The 15264-nt window shown below is 44.5% G+C and overlaps 1 non-coding gene across 1 annotated transcript; it reads right to left on the bottom strand.

The window, feature by feature from the left end:
- Positions 1 to 242: 242 nt before the first annotated feature.
- On the bottom strand, positions 243 to 346 carry LOC115836462. Its single transcript, XR_004031545.1, has one exon. It is a non-coding gene; the product is annotated as a U6 spliceosomal RNA (small nuclear RNA).
- Between the last annotated feature and the right edge of the window lie 14918 nt (positions 347 to 15264).

Below are 15264 nucleotides of genomic sequence, written 5' to 3'. Positions count from 1 at the left end.
AAGTATATTCCTAAGAAAGGACTACATGATTATAGCATGGCTTGAGGTGGGAAGTCAATGAATGAATGTTGAATGATAAATGGATAAGGGTTGATTCCCCTTTTTGCCAAAAATATAATATAATATAGTCATACAGAGTATGTTCTTATGAAAAGGACTGCATGATCATAACATGACACAATGGGAACATTCAGTGGATGAATGTTAAATGAATGGGTGAAGGATTTAAAAGGATTTTTTTTTAAAACATAGAATGCTTCATGAATTTGCATGTCATCCGTGTGCAGGCCCTATGCTAATCCCTGTTTCATTCCAATTTTAGTACACGTGGTGCCAAAGCGAGCACTGTAAAAGGATCTTAAGGATTTTTGCTAAGTAATACACCAAGTCTGATTTCTGCCAGTTATCTGTATGATGACATTAATTTGTTTAGCTCTACCTATCCTTTTATTTTTATTTTTTTGAGACAGAGTCTTGCTCTGTCACCCAGACTGGAGTGCAGTGGCACAATCTCGACTCACTGTAGCCTCCACCTCCTGGGTTCAAGTGATTCCCCTGCCTCGGCCTCCCGAGTAGCTGGGACTACAAGCACCTGCCACCACACCGGGCGCAAAGTTTTGTATTTTTAGTAGAGACAGGGTTTCGCCATGTTGGCCAGGCTAGTCTCAAACTCCTGACCTCAGGTGATCTGCTCACCTCAGCCTTCCAAAGTGCTGGGATTACAGGTGTGATCTTACTCTTTAAGTGAGAAGTGACATGTAGGTGACACCCATATCAACTCTTCCCTCTTGGTGCCCTGAATCAGCTAGATGGTTTTTGGCTACATTGGTGGTCAATAAGTGTTGGTGACTCATTGAGCATGGATTTCTCTCACCTGTGCTTTGGACTATACAGAAAACCAAAGATAAAGGGCTGTCTTGAATCTGTTCGGGGTCCTTGTGTTTTGCTCTTCAATGCTTTCTGCCTTCTTTCCTTGGACAAGGGTGCCACCTGACCTTATTATTCATGCCTTGTTGACTGACTTCATCAAAAGAGTTGTAACAAACTGTTTTTAAACTGTTCTTATTTCTGGGGTAAAACATCTTTATTCCACTTGTAAGAACAAACAAAAATTATGGCAGTATGCATATTATAATGGAGATGACTGGCCTTCTCTTAAAAGAAATAGGCTACAAAACAGAGAAAGCTCAAAATGATGGCAGGAAGCCAGGCCAGGTAGCATTGACAATCCCTGTCTCCATGGCCTGCAGTGTGACACTGCCTGGTAGGAGGTGATTTGGAGCCAGGTCTGCCGTGCTGTGACTGTAGCCAGTGTAATTTCTGTGCAAAAGTCTCAACTATCACATTAACAGGCCATTTAACAGACGCTGTAACCACCCTGACACTGGGGTGTTGGTCCAATTTCTCCTCCTGTGGCTGAGTGTGCATTCAGATTTAATCAATTGGTTGAATTGATTTGGTGATTGGTTTTGGCAGGCTTCTTCTCCCTATCTCCCTGGCTTCCCCCTCCATGCCTTCCATGCCCTCCGTCACCCCTGAGTCCTATTGGAGGGACACCTGTTATTGAAGACACTGCCGAATTACGTGCAGGACAAATACACACCCACATGCACATGCATTTTCATTACACTCCTGGAAAAACAAAAGCAAAGACAAGAAAATAGTGCTTTTGGCTAAGTGAGATGAGGCTTTCATTGCTCCAAATTCTGTGAGTTTGAGTAATGAGCAGGAAACGACCACAGTTCACATATTCAGAAGCCATGAGGATATTTACCTCCTGTTTGGACTGGTGGATATATATTTGGGTCAAGGAAATCTATGTAGAGGACAAAAGAGCTTGAAAATTCATTAATTCATTCATTCACCCATTCATCCATTCATCACTTGTCTTAAAAGTCCCAGATACTCTGGGTGTCTGGAGATGTTGAATAATAGCTTCTGCCTTTCCTCCCTCCACCCTCTCCCTTTTTCTTACAATTTAAAGAATTAGACACACGAGCATAGAAGTAATTTTAACAACACGAGAAATGCTATCTTTGAGGAACAAACCAAGTATCATCAGGGCACAGGAGGATCACCATGTAACTGCCTGTAGATGGCCAGGAAACCTTTTGAAGGAGATGATAATTTATCTGAGTCATAAAGAATAAAGAGGAGTTTGTCTATCTGGGTATAAATTAACTTGGCTTTCTGTCATTTGTCCCTGTCTTTCTGATTTCCCATCAGCTTGTTGAGGGCAGGAGCTGTGTGATTGGCTTCTTTATGCAGTGGGAACCTGGCCCAGTGCCTTGTGCATGGGAACCACTTGCCATATTTTAGCTGAATGAACAAATCTATAAATGATAGGTACTGAGATTCTTTATGGAGTGCACAATGACTAGTCATGGTCAAGATGTCCTTTTGGATTCAGGTGACAGCAGGAAGGTTTGTGCTGGAAAATATATAGGGTACACAAGGACTGGGGGGCCTAGATGCTGTCTAGGTGGGCCTGGACACCTAGAAGGTGACCCCAGGACTAACCATGGGTACAGAGTCAACTAACTGTTGCACTCCACCTCTGGATAAGAGGAGATCACCACTGCTTCACTCCTCTGGTTGGGGTGGTGGACTCCTAGCTGCAAGACTCTGCCTAAGGGGTGCTTCATGAGGAAGCTCCTTGGAAGTCCTGCCTCTCTCTAGGTCCTGGACGGCATGTGGGTGGCCAGGGATTGACCACACTGAGTGTGACATGGATCAGAAGGATGGAAAAGGCAACAACGACAAGTGATTGTCTCTTCCTAAGTTTTCCTGTCTTTTGTTGCACTTTTATCTGCAGAGCATGGTCAAAGAAACAGAGAAGGCTCCAGAGGGTCAGAAACACGGTGTTTGCTGAGTTGGCCTTGTTTCTCAGCCTACTTGCCAAGAATTCCCAAAGAGGAAGCACTGGAGGATCATTCCAAGGCTTGAGGTAATCCGATCTTTCCAGAACTTGAATTAGGTGGCTTGGGAGATAAGACATTGAAACAAAAAGAGCCCAGGCTAGGAATCAGAAACCATTCTTTCTGGTTCGAGCCCTAGTTTATTGACCGGTGAATGACCTGCAGCAAGTTATTTAACTTGTCTGGGATATAGTTTCCTCCTCTGTTTCCAGAATCTGGCACTCAAAATCATTTATACATTTTGATTTATCAGGCACTCAACATATATACTCAATGTCTATGTGTACCAAATACAATCTCCCAAGTAGAGATAAAGAATACTGTTTTTCAAAAGCCGTGGGGCTTATGAATATTTTTGTAGACTGCACGTTATCTGCAACCATTCTTACATTTAACTGTGTCTCTGGGAAGTGAATTCTTTCTAAAGGGATAGAGGTACTAAATGGTGATATTCTATAGCTAATGTGGAAAAATTTATCACAGCACTGTGTGATTTGTTCCAGGGACTACCTTTCCCAAAACAGAGAAGACAGTAGCCTAGATGTCTGATCTAGAGATGACAGACATCAGCTCCTTTATTCATTAGCTGGTACATTTTATCATACAATCGGATTTTGAATTAAAATACAAATAGGAACGTATAACATTGGGATTAAAGTAATGTTGATTAATTTAATTTATACTAAGGTGTAGATGACTGATACCTACAGCCTATCCTCAGGGTATGTTTTAAGCAATGATAAGGAAAAAAAGCAAAACAGGAAAAGCGATGGGAACTCCAAGGGTGGTGGCAAGGTTATAGGAAGAGGGTTAAGGACATGGCAAGGAGAGAATGAATTTTCCAAGGATAAACTTCTTTTTTACTTCCTGCTTTTTTCCTAAGGTCAGACAGAAACCAGCAGTATGGGATCCAATTTCAGAAAATGTCACAGTCTCCTTGCTTTATGACCCAGGCTAATTTTCAAGACCAGAGCACTACTTCCTCAAAAATCAGATAAAGCTGCCAAAGTCGCTCTTGAGGGATTTTATGAAACTAACATTCTTTTCTCCTTTTACATCATGCATTTTTTTTGGTGACTATAAAACACACCTTAATCGTAGAACATTTAGGTACCACAGCAAAGCATAAAGGAGAAAAACCCATCCTCAATTCCACCATCTTTAATATCATAGTGCATTATGTTTTAAAGGCAAAAGGGAGTTTTCAGGCCTGCGTCATGGCAGTTTAAAGCGAGGAGGTAGCAAAGCCACCGCAGCAAAAACAGAGGCAGGGTCTGGACATGTTATGTCAGCAGAACTTGGGACCAGTTTTTTTTTTTTTTTTGGAGGGGTAGTAAAACTACATTGTATACTCTCAATGAGATGTGTGTGTCTATATGATGGAGGGGCCTTGGCATGTTCGGTTACCACTTTTTCCATCTTATATTCTTAGTAACTAGGTTACCTGATTTTTAAATTAGTTGACGACTGTGTAGGTAACACAGATCAGAGAAATTCTGTGCATATACGTGGCATTGTTTGAGTGTGTGTGTGTGATTGTGTGCGTGTGTGTGTGTGCACGTTCTTGTACCTGCCCAGAGGTCAAGTAACCAGATTTGGAATGGAGTGGGTTGAGAAAAGCTTCTCTGTTTGCATGCCTGTTCCCATCACTATGACTTGCAAATGAAGCCTTTCTTCACGAGGTAAGTCAGGTTGTGGGCGAGAGATTCAGAGGACTGGAGAGAGTTTTTCTGCACTGCCTGCTCAGCACCAGAGAAACCGGAGGACCCTTGGCTGTGTCCACAGTGGGAAAAGCCCAGGCTGCAGGTAAGGCCTCGCTTCCCCCCGGGTGGTTTGAAGAAGGGGCCCATGGCGATCATAAATATCATTTGCTGACACGGAGTCCTGGGGCTGCACTGACCACAGGAGTCGCGGTCCCCAGGATGCAGGAACTGCTCACAAAGCAGGCATTTATGAACTGGTTGGCTTTGCATTAATTAATTCCCCATTCACCAACAGTAACAATCCCTTCAATGAGTGTCCAGGCCCTGGAAAGCCCTGGTGTTGATAGGAAGTGACAAGTGCATCGCAAAGTGTGACTGTGTTAATATGGAGCAGCGCAAAGGGACCCGGAGCCCCTCTCCTGCCCCGCGCCTTCCTTCCCGTGTCATTTTTGAGGAAGAAAGAGGACTCGGCTTCTTAAGGAGTGTTTAATTTGGTTTTTCCTCTTTGGTGGTTCGCTTGTCAGCTGCTGTTTTCTCATCTGCTTCTTCTCCAGGATGGGTTAGTTCTGATGTAGTGAGTTCTGTCATGAGTCCATGGAGTGTCGCAAGGATCTCGAAGGGCCAAGAGCCCTGACACGTCACAGGGGGCTGATAAGCCAGGGCTGATATACACAAACACACACACAAAGGGATGTGGACTCTCTGGGGAGGCTGGGCAAAGCCTGGCAAATTCGCTCATTGTTAAGAATTTGGGAACCAACAAGAGACTTGGAGTTCCACAGGTCTTAGTCAAAGCTGAAATGGCAGGGAAATTGTAGAAAGTAGAGCTGATTGTCAATTCCCGAAGGCCAGGAAAACATCTCTTCTTTAACAAGCAGCTCTGTGCCATGTGCTTGCAGGCTCTAAATAAATGTTTGTTGGCCGGCTGACTGGCAAGTTAGACACTTGCCCCTGCGATCCTCCGGCTTGTTTAATTGCCCAGTTATTTGGCCTCTTTCTTTCCAGTTCTCTTACTAGCTTGCCATTTCTGTGTCAGTTGCTGGTTCTAATGACGCATGCACTTATCAGGCTGGGCCATTTTAGGTTTTGCTACTTATTTACACATTAACCAAATCTTTCTTAGTTGATACTGTCCTTTATTACTTTTGAAGATTTTCCAGTTTGTTTCTTTTTGTGTTTTTGCTTGCACTTTTAGGAAGTAGATTTAAAAGACTTCATTCACCCTTTTCTAGGTATACACTGTGCTAGAAGATACCAAAATGATTAAGAAAGATCTCCCCCTTACCACTAGAAAAGAGGATTAAACATAAGCACATTCACAAACAACTGTAAGGCAGGATTAAGACAGGCCAGCACTGAAAGAGACGTATAAATAAGGGTGATGGGGCTTCCAAGGAAAGCACATCACAGCTGCCGGATCAGTCAGCAAGGGCTTCCTTAGGCATCTGCAATGAGTCAGGAAAGATGGTCAGGGTTTTGTCATGTAAAGGGGGCATTCTTATCGAAGGGAATGGGAAACATCTGAGGCTGTGTGTTCTGGGAAGGAGTGAAGAGTACACTTTGGGGTAAAGCATAGATTTGGGCAGGAGAAGTGGGAGGGACCAGGAATTGAGGACTTTGTCAGCAAGGGTGAGGTGTCTGCAGTAATTTTTGCAGACATGCAAACCAGTTGGGAGATGTTTCTTTGGGGAAGTGTGGCTGGGACTAGGGTGAGTCACGTGAGGGTCCTAGGGCACAAAACTGAAGGAGACTTGCTCCCAGGTGCCACCTCTGCCTTTGCAGGATCCTGAGTCAGGTCTTCTTACTGCGCTCCCAGCTTGGTCTGGGAGTGGGGTGAACAGTGAGCAGCAGTTTTGCATATTCGCAAGATTGCTGTGAAAGCTCTGCATAGGAGGGATTGGAGACGGTGGGCACTGTGTGAGACTGTGCAAATAGAGTTAATACAGACAGAAAAGATGTGCAACCTGGACGGTGTGAATGGTGTGCTCCTTTAAAAGAGTCAACACAGGCCAGGGACAATTGCACATGCTTTTCACGTGTTAATTTATTTCCTGATGAAAGATAAAGCTTCTAGCCAGGAGTTCAGAGAGCTGAGTTCTAGTGTAGCTCTGCCCTAAGGAGTCCTGGGAGCCCCTGAGGCCTCAGCTCTTTGACCTGTGAAATGACCGAGTAACAGAACATTTCACAGGTCCATGAGAGCTCTAGAATCGCATGTCACTCATGATGTATGTTAATATCAGCTGACCTCGAAAGAGAACCCAAGCCTTGGGGACCCCAATCTTGGATCGACAAGATCTCTCAGACCAGAAGCCCTGGGGGGTAAATCCCTCCATCCAGAATCTTGTCTTTCATTGATTCACTGTAAACTACTTCTCAAATTTCTAGGTTTCAAGTCCCCCTTAAAGACCGACATTCCAGTCAGTCTGATGTTAAATTCTGCTTTCCCTTTTCCACCTTGTGTTACCTACCATCACAGCCTGGCCCACATTTTTCTACCCCTCCCTCCTTCTCTCCTGTCATTAACAAAACTCCCCAGACCCTTGCAAAGCCCCTACAGCAGAATTATCCCAAGAGAGAAACAGTGGATTTAATAAGCTTCCCCTTAGATGGCCCCAAATCCCTTCCAGTTGATTAGGGGAAAAAACAACTACACACAGGACAGTTTCCTGATGCAGGAGGTGAGAGAGAGAAAGAATAAAGAAAGTTCCTGAAGTCCTGGGCCTCAGGGACTAAATTAAGAAAGCAGCACCACTTATTCAAAATCAGATGAATGTCAGTGGGATGTTTGTCAAACAAACTTGTCATTATTTGTCACAATTTGAGGAAGTATCAGTCAATAGTCAAACTTGAGCGCATAACAGAGTTATTTATAGCTGTCAGTCTAGAGTTTTAACTCATGCGGGGCCAAGGTTCGATGTTATAAACAGCTTTATTTATAATGATTGCGTGGCTATAAATAGTTTGGTTCCCCGGGTGTCACAGAGCAGTCCCGGGATGGGCTGCCAAAACCAGTGCCAGGAAGCAGGCTGTAGCAGGGAGGTGAATCCTAGTGGTGTTTTTTTTCTTCTCCGAGGACCGTCTCTGTGAGTCCTTGGCCAGGGAATTTCATGTTCTTCCTCAATGTCCCTTTTGGAACGGGGAGTCGGGCTCCCTGGTGTTCCTGGGAGATGGTGGAAGTTACTCACTTAATGAATTAACATCTGCCCCAAGATCTGCTGTTGAAAGGGAGCCAGTATGGGGAGCACCGCCTCTTTTGTGCCTATTCACGGACAATGAGCTAATTACAGTCTCTCTCCTGCTGGAGGGTGGAGGGAGATATCCTGTTATTCCAGTGAACAGGCAAAGCTCTAAAGGTTTGTTTATAGCTTCAGATTTAATTTGAGTGACAGCAGCATCTCTTCTAAAAATAAGAGGTTGTCAGAAATTTAGGAATTTACTAGTTTCTTGTGTCAGCAGAACCTTATCTAAGGAGTGGGGAGTTGGGGGATTTGTGGGGAGCAGAAGAGAGGAAGGGAAATATGTATACATAAATTTTACATGTAAAATACATAGGTATGTCGGCTTAAAAACTGATCATTTTACCGTTTGGCACGGGGGCAGTATTCTCAACATCTTCCCGACAACCTCCAACCCCACCCTCCAAAAATGCAAATCTATTTGTCATATGGAAATTTCTTGATCGGTAGCTATTTCCATCTCACGCTGAAAATCCTTACAGTCAATTTTAATACTATTAAGTTAATCTTCTTTTGCTTTCTTTTTTATTTTTTTTAAGGAAAGGTGTGGCCATGAAAAAAATTTATTGGATCTTAATTTGCAAGATTAGTTCTGGTTCATTTTATTGCTGTAATTTAATACAATGATTTTCTGACACATATGTTTTAGCAGCAAGATCTACTTCCTATTCATTTTTCATTTCAATGCAACTGACGTATATTAGGCAGGATGGTACAGATCTGAGGGAGCAGCATCCCGTGAGAAACTGACATCATTCTGCCATCTTGGCATCCTCCCAGACATGTGTTGAGCCCCAAGAAGCCTGCACCCCGGTATGTCCACGGATTCAGTTCTGAAGGTGATAAGCAAGAAATCCTTCTTTAAAAAGGAGTTACATGTTTTTCATGTATAGGATTATTAATATCATTACCATTATCATCGTTACTGCAACTCTGGCTAAGGGAGTTGTGAGTTGCATCCTATTTGAACGTCTCCCACTGGATGGGAAGGAAGCAATGAGGGCCTCCTAAGTAAACCAACAATCACACTGCAGGGAAGGTGAATCATGGACTCCAATACCCAATGCCACAGGACCCTGACCTGGGTGCTAGGGAGGGCATCCCGGAGGAGGTGGCCTCCACATTGAATCCTACAGGTGGTTCCTTAGGGTGGTAATTGTGCCTTTTTGTTTCTGTACAGACACCTGCTGGCATAGTAGGCACATGGTAAATCTTTGTAGAGAGAGTTAATGAAGGTGTATTCTTTTTAGGAAGTTGACAGTCCCTCTGGAATACTATGTCATACATTAGCAATACATAAAAATAAACATGAATTTAAATGGTTAAAAATGAAAAATAAGAGAGAGGAGAGAGATATTTGTGGAGTGTGTGTGCTGCAGTAGAATGAGGACCCCCGTCTGATTGGTGCTCTGGAATTCCTAAACAAAACAATCAACTCCCTATTGGGAGTCGGACCTTGCATGGCAAGAGTGTGCAAGGCCAAGGTGTAGGAAATGAAATGGAGCAATGAGCATGTTGAAGTGAATTGATCTGAGTGGACTGACAAGCATCATCAGCATTTCCTCTCTGTTTATTTTTACATGAGGCTTTACCCATATGTGAGGCCAAGATCTCATCCGTCGTGGATTCCAATTCTGTGTTCAGGAAGGAGGTGGCATTAAGCTAAAAGGAAGAGGATAAGTACAAGGAGATGGATATTATATCAAGTTTCTCCCTTAGTCTTTCAGTTCTTCTCAAATACTTTTTCTTGTGGTTATACTTAGTTTCATGATTATTTCTACCATTTTTAAAAGAGAGATTCTCAATGTTTATTTTAAAACAAAAAGGACAGATGTTTTTCCACAATGTTATTGGGTGAAGGGGGAATTTTAATATTCACATTATCAAGCATCTAATTTCAGAGAAGATTCTTAGAATTGGAAATATGTTTGCCTAGTCACTCATAGCTCCCATCTCAGAGATATTATGACCATATATCCTGGACCTAAATGTTCCCATTTAAAGGAGAAGGAACAGAACAATAAATTTTGCAGCATAACATGTAAATCTGATGATGGCTTATGCTTAATATTTTTGTTTATTTCTGTTTCTAAGAATTTTCGTCAGTGCCGAGTACCAGCTGAGGAGGATGTGGTAGAAATGTATTAAGCAGCTTAGGGTCTCTGGCCACTAATTCTTAGGATTGTAGATTTTTAGAGCTTCAGGAAACAATTAGAATTTTCTACTTTAGTTCTCTCTTTTTTACAAATGTGGAAGCTGAGCCATTTGACTTCTAAGAGACAGAGTTGGGATAGAACAAATGTCTCTTGGCTCCTAGAAAAGATAACTAATATTTGTTGGACACAAATAGTTGTGCCCTTTACAAAGGTGCAGTGTGGTGGTTAAGGATGAGGGCTCTGGGACCAGACAAGCCTAGGTTTGTATGTTGGCTCTGTCACTATTTGTGAGGCAGTGAAATGTTACTTCTCTTCTTTAAGCCTCAGTTTTCTTCATCCATAAAATGGGAACACTAATGACACAACAACAGAGGCATTGGGACGGCTGAATGAGATAAAGCAGGTCAAGTGCTTTGCGATGGTTCCTGACACATGGGGCATCTTTAACATGTGATACAAACCACAGTGAAAACAAAACCAAAAAGCAAAACAACCACCCCACAGCTAGGCTTTTTGTTCTTTCAGCCTGATAGGATCTGTACAGAGATGTACTGGTGAAGCTTCTTTCTTCTTCACGTCCTTTCGTACGTGCTTATTTCCATGGGGGCTGGAGAAGCCCTCTGAGAGAGAAACACATGAGTCCCATTCACCATTAGGCTTTGGGTACAGTGACAGATCTGATGGCTAGGGATGGGGAACAGGGAGGGGAGGTCCTGGTGAGTCATCACTATGAGCAAGAGGAGTATGATATGCTTAGCTGGCCCAGAGAGGGAGGGTCTGGACAGTGGACCCCACTTTGTAGCCCAGCCTGCACCTGCTGGGGGTGCAGCATTGCTCTGGGCGTTGCTTTGATGAGCAATTGGAACTCAAGGTGGATGAGAGCTCCGTGAAAGGGACTGTTATACTGTGTGGCCCTGAGGACTGAGGTGGTTGGGACCCCACCCCTGGGATGAGAACACGGGCAGCAGGGACACAGGTCGGCAGCTTTGAGGACCTGAAACTTATTGGAGAGAGTTATCTATTTCTGTAAATACCTGGATCTCTTGTAAGTCAAGCAAGTGGGGACTTAGGCCACTAGAATTTGGAACAGTTGTCTTAATCACACAAGCCACGTAATTTCACTCATATCCTGGGAAATATTAGTTGCACATAAAATTATCCCATTTAATCCCTCAGTAGCCTTGCAAAGTTTTTATGGTATTTTGCAGATCAGGAAAATGGAGGCTCAGAGAGATGTAAATCACACTTAAAGTCACAGATATCAAAATAAAGCCTAGAATGAAAACAAATATCATTGGTTTTATAGTCTATAATCCTGTCCTTGTCCATTGACCCAGCTGAAATTTACTTTTAATGCATTTTCCTTCCACCTCCTACCCTCTTTGGTTTGTGAATGGAGAGGTAGCTGTGACTTCCTGTGGCTGAGCCACTTCCTGTGGCTGAGGGAAGCAGCAGCCTGTCTGGTTACCTGAGCCAGGTCTGGGGCCAGGCAGCTTGCATTCTAGTCCTGCCTGGGACACTCACTGGCCTCAAGACCTTGGGCAAAACAGCTGACTGCTTTGCACCTCAGTTTCCTCATCTGTAAGGTAAGGTGTATTAGGGTTCTCCAGAGAAACAGAACCAACAGGGTGTGGGTGTGAGTGGGGTGGAGAGAGAGAATGAGAGAGAGAGAGAAAAAAGAAGGAGAAGAGGAAGAAGAGGAAGAAGGAGGAGGAGGAGGAAGAAAGAGGAAGAAGGAGAAGGAGAAGAAGAACTAGAGAAGGAGGAGAAGAAGATTTGTTTTAAGAAATTGGCTCAAGCGATTGTGGAGACTAGCAAGTCCAAAATGTTCAGGGCAGGCTGGGGACCCAGGGAGGAGTTGATGGCGTTCCAGTGGGAAGGTATTCTGAAGCAGGTTCTCTCTTCCCCAGGGGACCTCAGTCATTTCTCTTAAGGCCTTCCACTGACTGGATGAGGCCCACCCACATTATTCAGGGTAACCTGCTTTGTTCAAAGACTACTGATGTAAATGTTAATCTCATCTAAAAATTACCTGCACAGCAATACCTACACTAGTGTTTGACCAAATATCTGGGTCCCATGGCCTAGCCAAGTTGGTGCATCAAATTAACCATGGGGCTAATGAGATGTACTGCATAAGGTTGATATGTGGGTTAAGTGAGCTGATACAGGTGAAGAATTTAGAACTGTGCCAGGTACAGATAAATTCCTGATAAGCGTTATCCATCATCCCTTCCAAAAGGAATCATTCATTCCCAGGGCAGACTCTCTCTGTGGCTTGGACATGTCATCCTGGCCACTGGGTCAATGCCCCTGAAGTCACCAGGCTTTGCTTCTCTTCCATTTACTTCTTGTGGCTGTGAAGAGTCTCTGTGCCTTGAGTGTGGCAGCCTGTGTCTGGGAGGAGAGTGAGCTTTCCTGGTGCCCACATCAATGAGGACACTAGGTGCTGCCTCTCAGTAAAGGCCCAACAGGGGAAATGCTCTAAGGAAAGGTCTGGGGATGGAATTCTCCTGAGAGGATCTCTGTTGTTGTTTATACTCATGGCAAGAAACAAACACATTGCTCTTTCATCTTCCTTGGCAGGGTGTGCTGCTGCTGCCAGCCCGTCTACCCCGCCCCGGATCGCCCCCACCCCCCAGACTCAGGTGGATGGCCCTTCAGCAAATGCCTTTCTTGGAAAAAAATGAGAACTCCTCACCCCTTGCCTCCCACCTCCTTTTCAGTTCAAAACTCTGCTCTATCTCCTTTGCCCAGCCGCACCTTTGGTGGCCCTTTCCTACCTGACAAAGGGAGATACCTTTGAGAGTCAGGCCTGCATTGTGAGCTGAGCAAATGTTCTTTTTGGAAACAGGGGAGTGTTCTTTTGGCTTTGGTTGATGAAAGCAGGTGGATTAAAAACTAGGATAAATGCAAAATATCCTGGAGGACAATGGGGAAGGAAAGCTGCGGGAAGGAGACATGGAAAGGAGGGTGGAATGGGAGATGGGAAGGGGCTGGCAGGACCAGGGAAAGGGTAAACCACGCTTTCATCTTGGAGTCTGATCTGTTTCTGAACTCTGAAGGGTAAGGCCATGAATTTTAAAAGGTGCCTCTGCAGTATCTCTGCAGCTGACAGCTCCAGTCACAGAACCAGCCCTCTCTGAAGCTCAGGAGTGCCACAGGAGGCTGAGCCCAGGGAGTCTGGAGACCAGGAGGCTGGGGGAGCCCAGCTGGCCCTTGTAAGGAAGCAGGATCACTTGCAACTCCAATGCACCGGCCTGGGCAGGCTTCTGGCTGTACTTGGACGTGGCTGGGGCTGAGTATCTCCTGGCAGCTCCTGGAGGTGTCCACGGGGCTGGTATCAGCAGATAACTTTCTGAGCAGGTCTCAAGGCACTGCTGGATGTGCTTGTCAATGGCAAAGTCACACAGACACCTGCTGTGGTCCCTGTTCACCTGTGCTGACTGCTGAGAGAACAGCAGGCCTCCCAGGGACTGGCTATTTTCTCACTAGGGTTTTGAGGAAGGTCCTCTTCTAGAAAGGGCTGGGGGACCCTGCTTTGAGAGCTGCTCCCAGAGGGGAAGCCAGGTAGTTCCAAAGGTCCTGGAGGAGGCTCAGAGTCTGCAAGTCACCCAGTAGAGGGAGGGATGTGAAGGTGGCCTGCTGAATGCTCTGGGCTGGAAAAGTGGCAGTGACTATTGTCCTTGGAGCCCTGGGAGAAGTGTCAGTGCATCTTACCTTATGAGAAATACGTGTTCTTCAGAAATGGAATGTGGACATTTAAAAATAGGTATTGTTATATTTCTATCAGTATGTCTGATTTTTTTTTGGAAACCCTGGAGTACTGAAATCATGACTTCTCTGTTTTTGAATCGAGCATTAGGAATATTGAGTTTTCTAAAAGCAGGGATATTGGTAATGGAAGCAAATGGATACTTCTGGAGCTGTCAAGTAGCCCAGAGCAGGACCCCGACAGCCAGCAAGACACAGCTCCTTAGCTTGCTGGCTGAGCCAGGAAAACAGAGGTAGTAGCCCTGGGCAGAGGGACGCCGCACACAGCCAATCCTGTGGAGACACTGGGAGGCATCTGGGAGCCCCACAAGAACCTACCCCTCCTCAGCTCTGTGTCCTGCCTAGTTACATCCTCAGAACTGTGAGGTATCCCTCCAGCAGCTGGAGGCCTGTGGAGGGGACTCGCCATGTCTCAGCTTTGGGACTCCTGAGCCCCCGTTACAAAGGAGACTCTTTTTAGAGGGTGTGCGGGGCAAAACACCTTCTTCCTTATTTATTAAAAATCGTCCATTGGAGTAAAATATACATAACATAACATTTACCATTTTAACCATTTCAAATGTACATTTCAGTGACATTAAGCACATTCATAACCTTGTGCAACCATCACCACCATCCAGCTCTGGGTATTTTTTCATCATCCCTAACTGAAACTCTATACCTATTAAACACCAACTCCTCATTCTCTTCTTCCCCCAGCCCCTGGCAACCACCATTCCATGTTCTGTCTCTAGAGATATATGATCACTCTAGCTATCTCACATAAGTATAGTCACACAGTATTTGTCCTTCTGTGTCTGGTTTATTTCACCTAACATGATGTCTTTAAGGTTCATCTATGTTGCAGCATATATCAGATGTTGTTTATTTATCTTTTTATTGTAAAATATCATAAGATGTATCATTTTAAGCATTCATAAGGGCACAGTTCAGTAGCATTAAATCCATTCACAATGCTGGGTAACCATCACTGCTATCTATCTATCTATCTATCTATCTATCTATCTATCTATCTATCTATCTATCTATCTTCTATCTATAACTTTTTCGTCATCCCCAATAGAAACTCTGTACCCATTAAACAATAAGTCCCTATTCCCTTCTCCCAGTCTCTGGTAACCTCTATTCTATTCTCTCTCGGTATGAATTGGTCTATTGCTATGGACCTCATATAAGTGGAATCATCCATTATCTCCCACCTTTTGAGCACAGATTAGATTAGAACACAGATTTTCAAAGTCTCCTCAAAGAGACAGAAGGCCAGCACCTAGTGGAACTTAAGGGTTGCACATGGCTATGTTGGGGGTTTTCCAGCCTGCATCAGGAAAACAGAAACAGGGAGCATCCCAAAGCAGCCTGGACAGGACCCCCTGGGCTTGAGAGGGAAGGTGCTCTGAGAGGGATGGCCTGGCAGGTACATCAGCCACCGAGGGAGGCCCTGAGAGACTCACATCACAGTGCTCCCCTCGTTTGGGTT

Source organism: Nomascus leucogenys, chromosome 8, assembly GCF_006542625.1.
Source record: "Nomascus leucogenys isolate Asia chromosome 8, Asia_NLE_v1, whole genome shotgun sequence".
Classification (NCBI taxonomy): Eukaryota; Metazoa; Chordata; class Mammalia; order Primates; family Hylobatidae; genus Nomascus; species Nomascus leucogenys.
The sequence above is the reverse complement of the archived record's forward strand: the minus strand, read 5'-3'. Positions and strand labels throughout refer to the sequence as shown.